Here is a 13465-nt window from a genome sequence, read left to right as displayed (position 1 = left end):
CCAGATGCCATCGTTGGCGCCAGGGGTGGGCGCTCAGGGGCTCCGGATGGTGGTGGTGAACAAGCAGTCCAGGACTACTTCAGTATTGTATCCGATTCAGCTGCGTCCATGGCCATGAACTGTGTATCAACTCTGGAAATGTTAGAACCTTATCCCAGTAGCTGCAGGGGTCGGGGGGCGAGGGAAGCACGTGAAACAGGTCAAGTGCAGAGAACTCACGCAGACACCGGGTCTCTATTTTCCCTTTGATAAGGGGTTGGAGGAAGCTTTCTCTTCTGCAAAGAACGCGACAGGGCTAGTGTGAGGATGATGGCAGGGATGGTGGGGCGCTGGGGAGCTAAGAAGGTGGCGGGGTGGGGGACAGGTGTGTGCTGGCCTGCTTAAAGGGGCAGCTACATCTTTTTCCAACCGCCCCCTCGTGGGATGTGGCCGCGGTGGTGCCGGCTCTTGGTCGAGAGACTCGGCAAATGTGGATTCTGGTGGGACAGGCTCCAGCTCAGACAGTTCGAAACCACTGTGTGGGCCGGGGGACACGTGTGGCTGGGCTGTGTCCCGAGTTCAGGCTGCCCGTTGGCGACCCCTGTGCCCTGGGGTGGGTTTTAATTCAGCGTGGCCTCTGACTGACTGGCCGCTCCGATCGGGCGGTGCTGCTGACCTTGACTTTGCTTCCTCCGGCCACGGGGCTGCTTCCCACGGGGCCCTTCACAGGGTCCCCTGCACTCGGTCTCTGTGGCCTCACTGCCTACGGAGGGCAGGCTCTGCTTTGCTCCCGTGACCTGTGTCGCGCCCTGCCTGCTGTGGGGGCTCCCCGTGCCCAGGGGGCCCGAGCAGAGACCTCTACCAGCGACCCTGAGCCGGGCGGGAATGGAGGAGGGGCTGGGTCCACGGAAAAGACTCTTTGTGCGTATGTGTGACTGTGCGTATGTGTGCCTGTGTACATGCCTGTGCTCGTGTGTACATACATGTGTATACACACGTATGTGTATGTGTGAGTAGGTGTGCGTGTGCGTGTGTGGCAGGGGGAGGCAGGCCAACAGCCGAGTCACCGTCCGGTCCCGTGTCTAAAAGGAGAGCACGTTCCTTCCCAGAACTGGAAACTAAGACGAGCGGGAGCTGGAGGGAGGGTTGCCACTTTGTTTCTAGTCCCAGTTCCTGTGAGCTGGTCAGGACTCCCGCAGCTGCAACCCACGGGGTCGGCCGCTCAAGTGGACATGGGGTGCCGGGGGTGGGGGGGCAGTAGGAGGAGCTCGCTGGTTTGTGCGACTGCAGGGGACGGGGCCTCGGCCGCGGCTGGGTGCAGAGGCTCAGGGGTTTCCGTCCTTTCTCTCCCTCCCTCTGTCTCTCCGTCTCTCCGCCCTGTGTCCCTCTTTTCCAGCTCCAGTCTTAGGCAGGGTTTCCTCTGGGCACTAGAATGCCTTCCGGTAGCCCCGGGCTCGCATTCTCACAGCTACAAAGTCCCAGAAGGGAGTCCGCCCCTGAGCCAATCCCCGGAGCCAGGAGCCAGCACGGAATGCTCAGGGCAGGTGCCCGCCCTTGGGACGGGAAGTGGCTTAGCCCCGGGACAGGGCACTGGGAACCGGAGGGCGGGATTTGGAGGGAAAATAGACTCCTTTACCGAAGGGGGGCGTGGCTGGGAGATGGCAGAGACCCCAGGAAGGGCTGCACCCAGGGAGCCAGCTTTACCGAAAGAGCTTAGAGGAGTGTCCCCCGCTCCTCACCTCGGCCTGGTCCCTCTCTGTCACGGGGAAGTTGGGGACCCCTCACAGGGAGGTGTGCTGGTGCCGGACACTCTGACTTCCACGGGGGCCAGGCCGCCGGGGCCTCGGGCCCCTCCCCGCTCTCCGTCCCCTCGCCTGCACTGCCATTTTTGCCGGATCATCGAAGAACCCGGTCTCAGAGTTAATACTCTTAATGAGTTGTAAATAGCCAGGCCAGTATGGAAAATGCTAACGATCCCCTTTGAAATTCTGAGCATGTCTGGTTCTGGACGGCAGGCAATTCTCTGAAGAGGTGTGTGGTGGAGGCTGCCACTGTCGCAGGAGGGGCGAGCCCGGCTCTGCCCAGCCTGGCCGCGGGTGGCGCGGCGGCCCACTCTGAGAGCTGCTCTCCCCGGGCGCGGGGGCAGGTGGCCAGAGCTGTGGGCACTGTCTGCGTGGCCCCCAGCCCAGCCCAGCCTGCCCCTTCCCCCTCCGCCTCTCCCCCCGCCCCCCCCCGTGCCTCTTCCTCCCCAAAACGTGATCAGAACCCCTTTCCTTCCCGAAAGGCAGTGAAGCCAGAGATTGGGTGGGCTTTGGTTTCGAATCTGCCGTTAGTGTTCATTTGAGTAGGTTGCCGTCGCTCTCCAGGCCTCGGTTTCCCTGCCTGTACAGTGGGCTCCACCGGGCATGGCAGGGGTCATAGAGTGAAGAGACAGAGACGGGCGGGGCCAGCGCGGGGAGCCGTGTGCCGTCTGCAGGGTGGCCGCTGTCGGCTACGGCTGGCCACCGAGGGACCACTGGGACGGCCACTCTGCTGTGGCTAGCGCTCCTCGGTGTTTAAGGAGAAACTGTGACTTTTAGGAAAACAGTGACCACTGGTCTTTAAACACATAGGCCTGGCATGGTTGTGGGTGGAACGCCACCCACAGGCCTCTCGTGTGAGACCCCGGCCTGCGGCTCTGCTCCGTAGAGATCTCGGGACTCGTTTCAGGGGCCTGCATCTTCACTGTGCTCGCTGCCCCGGGGTCCCCCCACCGCCCCCCACACCTCCATTCTTCCTGCCCGGAGGTGCTGTGCTGGTCACTAGGATGGTCTGATAGTTAGTTTCTCCTCCCCATCCTCTGGAACGCAGGTGTGGTCATGGGACCGACTTTGACCGATAAAATGGGAGCCAACGGAACATGTGGGCAGAAGCATGGAGAGCCGGCACCAGCTTCACCGGCTCTGTTTCCTCCGCTGGTAACTGGTATTGCTGCAGGTGCCAGCCGTTCCGGTCACTGGCTCTCAGAGGATGCCAGTGCAGGGCAGAGCCCCCTGCTGGCCGGCGGTGCACATGCAGAGGGAGTGCGAGCTCCTGCGTGTGTGTTACTGCGGCACAACTCAGCCCATCCTGACTGTTACCCCAACGCCCACAGTGAATGGGTTTACAGCCAGCCCTCTGGCACCCGGAGGCATCGCTACCCAGTGAGGGCAGCCCTTTATGGGTTTGTTCTCTGCTGTGCCTTCAGTGTGCAGCACAGGCCTGACACATAGTACGTGCTCAACAAATATTTGTTCAGTGAATGAATACGCTGGCCCCTAGGAGGGTTTCGGGCACCAGACCACGAAGCCCAAGGGCGGCTGTGATCCATTGCAGTGTTTAGTGGCGCTTGGCGGGGCCCCTAACAGCCTTCGCTGGGTTACAAATGCATCCAAAAATTCTAGGGAGAAACATGTTCTGACTCCAGATTCCATGCTCTTCACTTCCAGGCCCTGGGAAAGCCCAAAAAGGTCCTGAAAGGGACTCTGGTCCTGCCCGAAGACGCCCCGTTCTTTGTGTGCGGGGAGGCCCGGGGCGGGACCGTCCCGTCTCCGTTTCCTCATCCCTACCCTGCCGCGTTCCAGGCCTGTCTTTGTCTCGGCCGCTCCCTGTGCGTGTCGCCTGGAGGATGGTTTACTTCATTCAGCGCTTTATCCCCCACTGCCATTCCTCAGTCCGTCCTCAGCAACCTCTCTCAGCCACACCCACGGCCATCTACCGCTGGACGAAGCTTCAGCATCCTTCTTAGACCCTCTGTCTCCTTCCTACCCCACATTCGGTCTCCGAGTTGGGTCCACGTTGCCTCTGAAATGCATCCCTGCCCTGCCTGCTGCTGCCCTTTGTCCTACTGCTGGGCCCGCCCAGGTCCCCGGCTCCAGCCTCAGTGCCCTTTCTTCTGCTCCTGGAGCTCGTCAGGCTGTCCCCCACCAAGCGGCCTGGGCATGAGCTGTTCCCCCCCGGCCTGTGACACTGTTCCCCAGATCCTCTCGTGGCTGGATGCTTGTCGGGATTTCGGTCTCAGTTTCAGAGTCACCTGGTCGCTCTCTCATCATCCTGTTTGTTTTCCTGTTGCCTTTACGCCTGCCTGCGCGTGTCTCGTCCGTGTGTAGGTTAGTTGCCTTTTCCACTAAAGCGGTGTTTCTTAGCATCACCTTTGTTGATATTTTCTGCAGAGTCCTTCTCTGTTGGGGGGACCACCTTAGGCACTGCAGGAAGTGACAGCCAGAGTGTCCCTGACGGTGGGGTGGGACCACAACCACCCCCGGGAGTGGAGAACCCCCACTCTGGAACGTGAGTGTCGCAGGAGCAGGGCAGTCAGCTTGCCGCTCCGTCTCCATACCCCCAAGCGCCCAGAACACGGCTCCCTGGATGAATTCCGAGAGTCACTAAAATGAGCGACTCAGTCTGAGCCCTCAGAGGTCCGCCAGCTGTAGCGTGGGAGAAGCAGACCCTGAGAGCTCTTGGGTCGCCTCCAGCTTCAGGGGGAACTCGTGCATTTCCCCGAGCAAGGGGTCCCCGCTGGGCCTCGAGAGCCCGAGTGGGGAGGCTCTCTAAGCACCCTGACGGGCTGTCAGTTTTTAATGCAAAACTGACGGGAAAGTTTGCAGCCACGCCACGGTGCGGTCTGAAGAAGATAAATCACAGTTACTTGCAGCCGGCTGACAGCAGTTTAAGCCTCTGCATCATCGGGCTCCAAGGGAGAGGCCTCTTTTATCTTACTAAATGCGGAAAGGAGAGCTGAAATTGGCAATATCGCGGCCCTCTCGGCGGCGGGGCTTTTTACATAAATATCAGCAAGCAGTAAGTAAATTCTGTTGACGAAATGTAATAAAACAAAGACTGTTTCAAATATGACCATTCCCCCGATGCGTTCGGAGGCCTCGCGCCACTCACTTATTACTCGCTGCCGAGATTATAAGGTTTGCTTTTATCTGTCAGAAATCAATATTTCAAACATCGGATAAAAGAGGAAATTGAACTGGGAATAGTCTGAAGTGCCGTAAAAACTACAAAGCACAATTATCAAAAAGCACTTAAAGCGCTTAATAGGACACACATATAAAAATGCTCAAATTAATGTCAGGGAGCCATAATGAGAATTTTCCTATGCTTTTCTCATCCCCACGCTGTGCAATTTGCAGACCGGCCGGTCCATCAATACGGTTTTCAATTTCTACGATGCCCGGAGGACCCCGGGCTGGGCATTTGTTAGAAATGAACCATTACATATGATTGGTTAATATTTCAGTTTATTGAAGACACATTATTCTGTATGGAGTGTTTAAGTTGTTGCGGTTTAAGCGTTACAAACAGTTATGACAAAAATAGATCTTGGAGTAAGCAGCCGGCAGTCATGCTTTTAGTAAGCATGGCTGTAACCGGGAAACTGGGTTTCCGGGGGGCTGGGAGACAAGGTGGGGACAGGTTACGGGGAGACACGGGAGGCAGTGGGAAGGGGCCCCGGTCTTCTCTGTGCCCATAAGGAAGTGTCTCTCTTTTTCTTTTAACCAAATATTGTTTAGTTACTTTATTGTTTTCCTTCTGAAAGAGAACAACATTTTCCCTTGGTGATGATAAATACATTTGCCTGTTCCCGGGGAGGAATTGCTTATTGGCATCCTTGTGGAGTCCAGGGACCAGGAAAATTGTTCTGTAAAGAGCCAGATGGTACATACTTTGGGCTTTGCAGGTTGGGAGTCAAAATCAAGGATGTTATGTAGGCACTCATGTAAGGACCATGAAGAGATGTGGGAGTCTTCCTCAGCTGGTGGAGCTGGTGGGCTGTGCAAAAGCAGGTGATGAGCCATTTGTCTGCCGGTCCCCTTTCTGGTGGATGCAGGCACTTTCATAACAGTTTGCTTCACCGCAGGGCAGAGGCGCAGGAGACAATCCTCAGCCCCTAGGTCTGGCCTGTGAGGCCTGTGACCTATGCCCTGTGCCCTGTGCCCTTCCCAGCTGTCCCCCACCCGCCTACTGCTTCTCACATTTCAGATCTTGGTTCACATGCTCTCTCCACAGCAAAGCCTCCTCTGGCCCCTGGGCCCTCCCCCGCACACTCCGGCAGGAATTCCTGTTCGTGGTGTGGTTGTGTTCTTGTTTCGTTGTTTGAGGTCGGCCTCCTCCCCTTCTGAGGGCAGGGACAGCCTCTGATTCGTTACCTCTGTGTCCTTACACCAAGAACAAAACAGTTGTGAACATGGTTTTCAATTTCTATTTCAGTTGTCTCACGTTCAATTTCACCAGGTTCAATGATTATGAGCCGAATGAGTGAGTGGGTGAGTGAGTGAAACAATACCTGATGATGCATTAGCTCTCCTGGACTGCAAGTGGCAGAGACCGAAGCAAAACCAGCATAAACCGCGGGGGGCGCTGAGCCTGAGAAAGACCGGACAGGCAGGTACACGGAAGAACAGAAATAGGTCTGGGCCTCGGGACGATTGGACCCGGAGCTCACACTCTGTCTCCCATGATTCCCACAAAGCAATGTGCGCTTGGTGGACGTCTAGAGCATGCGCTAGGGTAGACGGGGGCGCACCAAGCCACCGGCCCTCGCTCCCTGGGCTGATGACTTTGCTGCGTGCGCCCACTTCTTTCTTGCCTGTGCTTCCCCGCCAGCTTCTCCCACCTGGGGAAGCCCAGCTTCAGACCCCCGCCCCCCGAGGGAGGCATCTCCCAGTTGCACTTGCTTGTTCGGGGGTGGGGGGAGGAGTCACGTGCCCGTTTCTGGACCAATCACTGAGGACCAGGGTGTGGAGCCGCATTGTGTGAACGCGGAGGCTTCACCATTCATGCTGGGTGGGTGGTGACTCCTTTTTAGAGGTGGACAAGGGGAGGCTCAGAGAAGATGATTAATTAGCAGAGACCACAGAGCTAGTGAGTGGGAGAGTTTGGACTGCTCAGCCTGCGCTGTCTCCTCGACAGCGTGATGGAGGCTATTCGAGGTTGCAAGTCCGTGGGGGGCGTGGCTTCGGGGTTGGCGCCATAGCCGCAGTGCCGGGGTGGCTCCGCAGTAGGAGGGGCGGAGGAGGGAGAGGGGAAGCCAAGTGTGGAGGCAGCAGGGGCAGAGTCTGGGCGTGTCCTTGTCCAGCTGGGGGCGGGCGGACTGCAAGGGTGGAGGGGGAGTAGGCTGAGGATGCTTTAGGAAGCCACGGGGGCCGGTGGATCATCTTCCAAATACGTGACTTCTTGTAGCACCACGGCCACCCAGAGGAGGAGCCCGGCGGCGCTGACCTGGGCCACGGTGCCCTTCAGAGTCGCTCCGTCCCTCCGGCGGAAGGAGGGGCCGAGCTGCCGGAACCGCCGCATTTCACTTTTCAAAGCAGCAAAGTGCTTCTCGAAGAGGAGAAGACCAGAGAAAGGAGATGTCTGCTCCCGCGAAGGAGGAACATTACTCTAAGTAGAGGACTTCGTAATTACATTCATTTGAAATAATCAAGCATTTCCACCTATTGAGGGCGTCGTAAAGGAGGTGCTGGGGAACGCGATCCAGCCATTTCCAAGGGCTGCTGCTCATTGTTCGTCAGAAGAAAAGGAGCTGCGAATACAGATTAGTCTCTCCCGTGAAAGGAGGCGGAAGGCCTTCGCGGAGCTGGGGGGGGGGGGGCGCAGCCCTGGGTCACTGCGCCCCGGCAGCTCAGCCGCCTGCAGCAGCCTGTTGCGCGGTGGAAAGGGACGCTCGGGCACTGCGGCCGGGCCAGAGGGGCCCGTTTAGAGCTGTGCTGCCCGGGGATGGACGAACCCTAGGACATGAGGTCATCCCATAGGGCAGCCGCTCGCCGCCAGTGGCGTTTGAGCCCTTAAAGTGGGACTAGTGTGACAGAGGAAAGGAAACTGGAATTCTATGTACTTTTAATGCATTTACTTTGAAACTCAAATAGCCACGTGGCTAGGTGCCCCATCCTGGATAGTACTGAGTAAGAGGGGGCGCCAGGCGGCGGACAAGTGACATCCAAGTCAGCAAGGTGACCTGGTCGGTGAACAAAAGCCCCGTCTCGCGTTTTTCTTGCAGCAGGCGGCCCTGTTGGCCATTCTTTGGTTTTCACGCTTCCGCTTTTCTGGGGAGCTGGCAGGGCTCCCCCAGGTAGCGACATTTCTGTTTAGGTCAGCCACCGAGATAGGTCCTCGGTGACACGCTGGCCTACCAGGTTCAGTCCTAGCAACTCCGTCCGGGAGACTCAGGAGGCAGGTCTGTGGGAGGCCTCGTTAGCGGACCGCTTGCCCGCCCAGGCCCGGCTGCCACGCGGGAGGTTGCACAGATGAGTCAGCGTGGTGGGAACGCCAGGAGATTCTCCGTGACGAGCAGACCCCTGGGAGCATTAGTGGCCCCGGAAGAGCCCCCTTCTGTCATCCTAGGGACCCTGCAAACATTCAGTGTAGCAAACATTCAGCATTCAGATGCTCACTGGTCTCGAGTAGACCTGGCCGGCCTTCCTAGAGACACGAGAGGCCGCGTGGTCTGCAGACATGGTCGCAGAGCAGGGCTGGCCTTCGTCCCCACGCCGCCAGCAAACGGGGGCTGCTGGGAGGAGGACGCAGCAACCCGGGGCCGGTGTGGGCCGTGCACGCCGCCGCCGATATTTGATGTTCAATAATTAATAGCCAAGTCCTTTCAGCGTCAGAGATGAAGAACGGACCTCGGGAAATTGACGCTGGCTTTGAACAGTGCTGTCCCAATCTCCCTCTCTCCTCCTGGGCTGCTGGGAAAAATCCATCGCGGGGGGAGGGTGTTATGTCAGGCTATTAAACAATGTTAACGGAAAACAAACCCCCACGTCAATACTCGCGTCTTTCTTTATTCTAAGAGTGAACACTATACGCTGCATGTATTGCCTCTATTTCATTTGGTAGCGCGTGGAGCAAAGTCACCTCCGCAACTTCCGGTTTCGGTTTTGGAGAGAAGCCCCGCCCCTCCGCCCACCCTTTTGTCCGAGGCGTGCTAAGAAACGTCGGTTTTCATTTTAAGCAGCCGTTTGCAGGAGCTGGTTTTCCTGGGCCAATGACAATATTTGGGAACGGCGTGTAGTCTGTGCCCAGACCTCTGCCAGGTACCCTGGCCAGACCGCTTCGCGGCTGGCTGGGGTGGCCTCTAACGGGCCTCTGCGTCCTGCCTCCCAGCCCAGCTCTGTGCCCCACGTGGCCCTGGGCTGTGCAAGCCAGAACGCTGGGGTCTCCGGCCCCCTCCCTCACACCCCACCCGACCCCTGCAGGGCAGGCGCGAGCCAGGCGGGATGGTCTGGCCACCCAGGGATTCCCGCCCCCACGGCTACTCTAATTGCTTTCCCGTCCTGCCTCCTGCGCGGACACTCTGCATGCTGATGGTGCGGGGCCGGGGTCTCCGCTGGGCTGCACTGGTATTTTTTTAGCATCTCAACCGGTGTCCGGCTGACGGAGACATTTCGGGGGAAGAAGCAGGTGCATTTACTTTTCAAGTATTATTTTACTAATCAATTGAAAAATTACCTTCATGAATGACAGAAGTGCAGACCTTTGGAGTATTTCATTAAAGGGAGCAAACATTAATTACAAATCCAGCCTAACCTTGCCCAGACATAAATTATGGGCCTGATCTATTTTCCCTGTGCTTAATTGCAAGCGGTGACTGGTTCTTTAAATTATTATCTGCTAGGCCTCCAATGAAAAGAGAATTTATGGAGTGGTGTTCCGAGGCCTTCCCGGTGCCTGCGCCGTGCTGCGGGGGTGGGTGGTGGAGGAGAAGGCCTCATTGAAGGACCCAGGTGGCACCGGGGCCCCCAGGGGTGAGTCCCATCCTCTCAAAGAATGAAGAAGGGGACACGGTCCACCGTTGCACGGTTAACGGCCTTTCTGCTCTGGTGTCTCAGGAGGTGGCCAAGGCCCCGCTGACGCGGCCGAGTTAGAGAGAGGCACCCCTTCCTCAGTCCACTTACCACCGTCCCCCGGGAAGCGGTTGTAATTGCCACCAGAGCTCGGGTGGCCACGCCGTGAGTGACGCCAGGACGTTAGGGCACGCCCGTTAGTCAAAACGAAGCTCGCTCTTTCTGCCAGATTATTTCTGTCTCAGTCTAACCCTCATCCTCGCTGAGCCGGCACACGTGGGGAGTGAGCAATCTCTGTGTGGGTGTAAGCTCGGGCTTCCTTCTGGAGCCCACGGCCTCTCCCCTAAGGCCGTGTCTCAGATGAGAAGGGCTTGCTGGGGAGTGCCTGCTTGGAGGCCGGGCTGGCCGCGGTGGCTCTGTCTGGGCCTCCCCCCTCCGCCAGCAGCAGGGGGAAAACACGCACCGAGGTGGGGGTGTGGCGGGCAGGAGAGCAGCCTTCTCTGGGGAGGAGATTCTGGCCGCACCCCTCTGCAAGCCTGGGGCAGGACTATTTGTTGTCCTAAAAGTAGGCCGGCAGATGGGAGCTCACGGGTTTGGAAGCATGTTCACGGCCGTTTCTCCCTGGGGGAGCTAGTGAGTGGTCCCGGGCTGCGCCCTCCGCCACCCACCCAGCTCAGCCTAGGGTCCTTGGGCCTCGTGGACTCGGCAGAGAGGGTCCCGTGCTGCTGGACTGCTGGCAGGAGCCCTGGTGGGATCAGAGACCGCTTCCACCTCGTCCCAGCCTGGTACGTCGGCCACCGGTTAAACGAGGGGCAGGGGAGGGTGGACGGTCAATGGGAGGGAGCTGGGTGGCCCCTTCTGCGTGGGTGTCCGGGTGTCTGAGGCCCCAGGTCGATCACAAAGCCCCTTCCAAATCCAAGTGTGGGCCAGCCGTTCCGGGGCCTTAAGGAGTGGGCATTCTGACTTGTCTGGAGCCCCCCTAGTAGCTGTTTCCATGACGCCCTCCCGCAGCCATTGGTGGGGACCCCTTGGTTTATGGTCTTTTCTTCAACAGCGACAGATTGGCGCCAACTGGACAGGGCCCAAAAGTAACAGGAGTGCTGCGACAAGGTTACCAGATGCCCGGGCAGGGGGTGTCTACAAAGTCTTCTGGTGGGGGTGTGTTTGACCGTCTGAAAACAATGAAAATAAAAAGATGATGCAAAGGTCAATAGGTGAGCCCTGGTCGGGTGGCTCAGTGGGTTGGAGCATCATCCCACATACACCAAAAAGTTGTCAGTTCGATCCCCGGTCAGGGTGCATGTGAGAGGCAACCAATGCATGTCTCTCTCTCTCTCTCTCCCCCCTCCCCCCTCTCCCTTTTCCTTGCTCTCTCCTTGTTTCTCTCTGAGCTCAGTGAACATGTCCTCAGATGAGGATTAAAAACATTCAATAGGCTCTTGCTTCTCACAATCATGAAGCAAATGACCTCTTAGTGGAATCAAAGTGTCTTTGCACCAGCCGAGTCCTGGCTGGACAGAGATGGCCCCCTGAAGCTGGGAGTTAGAGAGACGTTTGATACTGGGACGCTCTACCAAGGGAAGGGTCGGGTGTGGGACACCCACTGGGACAGAGCACCCCTGGCGCTGGGACGAGTCGTGTTCTACAAGACAAGTAGTCTTCTAGACCTAAGTGGCACAGGATAGGAGCCATGACTGGGCCGCCTTGGAGACAGAGGGCTGTGTGGAAAAGGTCACCTGCCACCAACTGTTACTGGGGGGGGAGGTGGAGGAAGCAGTCGGTCACGTCCACTCTGGGGGGCAGATCTGTCAGCACCTCCTGTTGGTGGAGCCGAACCAGGGGCCAGAAGACCAGGGACCCCAGTCCTGCAGTGTCCACAGTGGCGGACACCCACTTCGAGCTGGCTGTAGCCTCCATTTACCAACCCTTCGGGCTGTCTGTATTGGAACCCCCTGCCCATGGTGGGAGAATGTCTTGCTTTCAGAAGCAGAGCCCACCTTCCACAACGGCGGTGGGAAAATGCCATCTAGTTACCTTTCCAGCCTCCCTTGCAGCTAGAGTGTGGTCACGTGACCTAGGCTCCACTAGTAAGACACAGTTGCCCCAGCTTTTCCATCAGACGTGGGGGAACAGGCACTTCTCAGCACCCACTGGGAAAGGGATCATGGCTGGGGGGACAGCTGTCCCCAGTTCCGAGGTGGGGTCAGGGTCCGGCCTCAGGAGTGTCCACAGGCAAGGTGAGATATTGGCACCCGGAGGTGTCCCCTGGGCATCAGTTCTGTGGCGTGAACTTCCGCCTTGATCTGAGTGGCACGACGCCCAGGCCCGGTTCTCTTGCTCCCGTGGAGCATCTGTGGGCAGCTTACCGTCTTTTTAATACCTTCCTTGTCAGTGTAGGTTGTTTGGAGTTGACTTCTCTTGTTTATGACTGAGAACCCTGACTGAGACGCGAGGGGGATGCATTAGGGTAATGATGATAGCTGTTGCTACGAAGATGACCAGGACTTGGGTGGCTTAATGCAATAGAAAGGTACTTGTCGTTCACCTTAGTCCAAAGGCCAGTGCGGGAGGCAGCACCCCCTCCACAGAGTCGCTCAGGGTCCCTGCCTGGGCCATGTCTCATAAACGGCTCCCACGGTCCCCTCGAGGGCTCTGACCTTCAGCCAGTGGACAGACAGACGGCGTGGAGGGTTTCTGTGGCCGTGCCGTGCTTCCCTTCTGCCCGAGCCTCGTCAGCCGGAACTCGGCTGCGTGGCCCTTGTCAGGGACATTGGGACAAGGACTCCCCGAGTGAGCGATTGCTTCCTGGCAAACTCCACAGATCTCTGGTGGCCGTCTCTGCCGTACTGTCCACCAGTTACAGCAGATGAGTTACTTCCCAGAACTAAGGAGTGCAGAGTAGCCCCAGGAGTGCCTGCGCCCAGCAGTGTGAATGCATGCGTGTGTGTCGCCAGGACCCAGTTTGCCCTCAGCCGTTGGCTTTCCCCCTCCCTGTCTTTTTCTTTTTTAAGATTTTATTTATTTATTTTTAGAGAGGGAAAGGAGGGAGAAAGAGATAGAGAGAGAGAGAAGCATCAATGTGCGGTTGCTGGGGGTCATGGCCTGCAACCCAGGCATGTGCCCTGGCTGGGAATCGAACCTGCGACATTTTGGTTTGCAGCCCGTGCTCAATCCACTGAGCTACGCCAGCCAGGGCCCCCCCTCACTGTCTTTACTCCCAAGCACAGCAACTCTCCCGCTTTAATGCAGGATGGCAGCCAGCAGCTCCAGGATACCATCTTAGCAGCTTCACAAAACCGGTGGACAGACAGTGCGGCTCTCTCGGTAGTTCCAGCCACGGCCCCCGGGGCTGACTCTCATTGTAGCACCTGGAGTCACATGTCCTTCCCGGGACCCATCACTGTGGCCGGAGAGACAGAGGAAGTTGGTCTGCCCAGCCTGAGACGGGTGCCAGCCTTCCCTGCAAGCAGATGGACTCAGCCCTACCTAAGCCTCATAGACGGAGAGCGGGGAGGGAGAGGCTGGTTCCCTAAAGAGAAATCTGGAAGCTTCTGTCAGAACAGAAAACAGTGAACACGACCAACGCCTATCCAACATCTGTGGACATTTACTCTTGGCTCTGGCCTGTGGAGAAATGATCCCGGGGGCATGGGGACCCGCCCCAGAACAGAGCA

Source organism: Phyllostomus hastatus, unplaced genomic scaffold, assembly GCF_019186645.2.
Source record: "Phyllostomus hastatus isolate PE091 unplaced genomic scaffold, TTU_PhHast_1.1 phas_scaffold_345, whole genome shotgun sequence".
Taxonomy (NCBI): Eukaryota; Metazoa; Chordata; class Mammalia; order Chiroptera; family Phyllostomidae; genus Phyllostomus; species Phyllostomus hastatus.
This window is presented reverse-complemented; position numbering follows the sequence as displayed.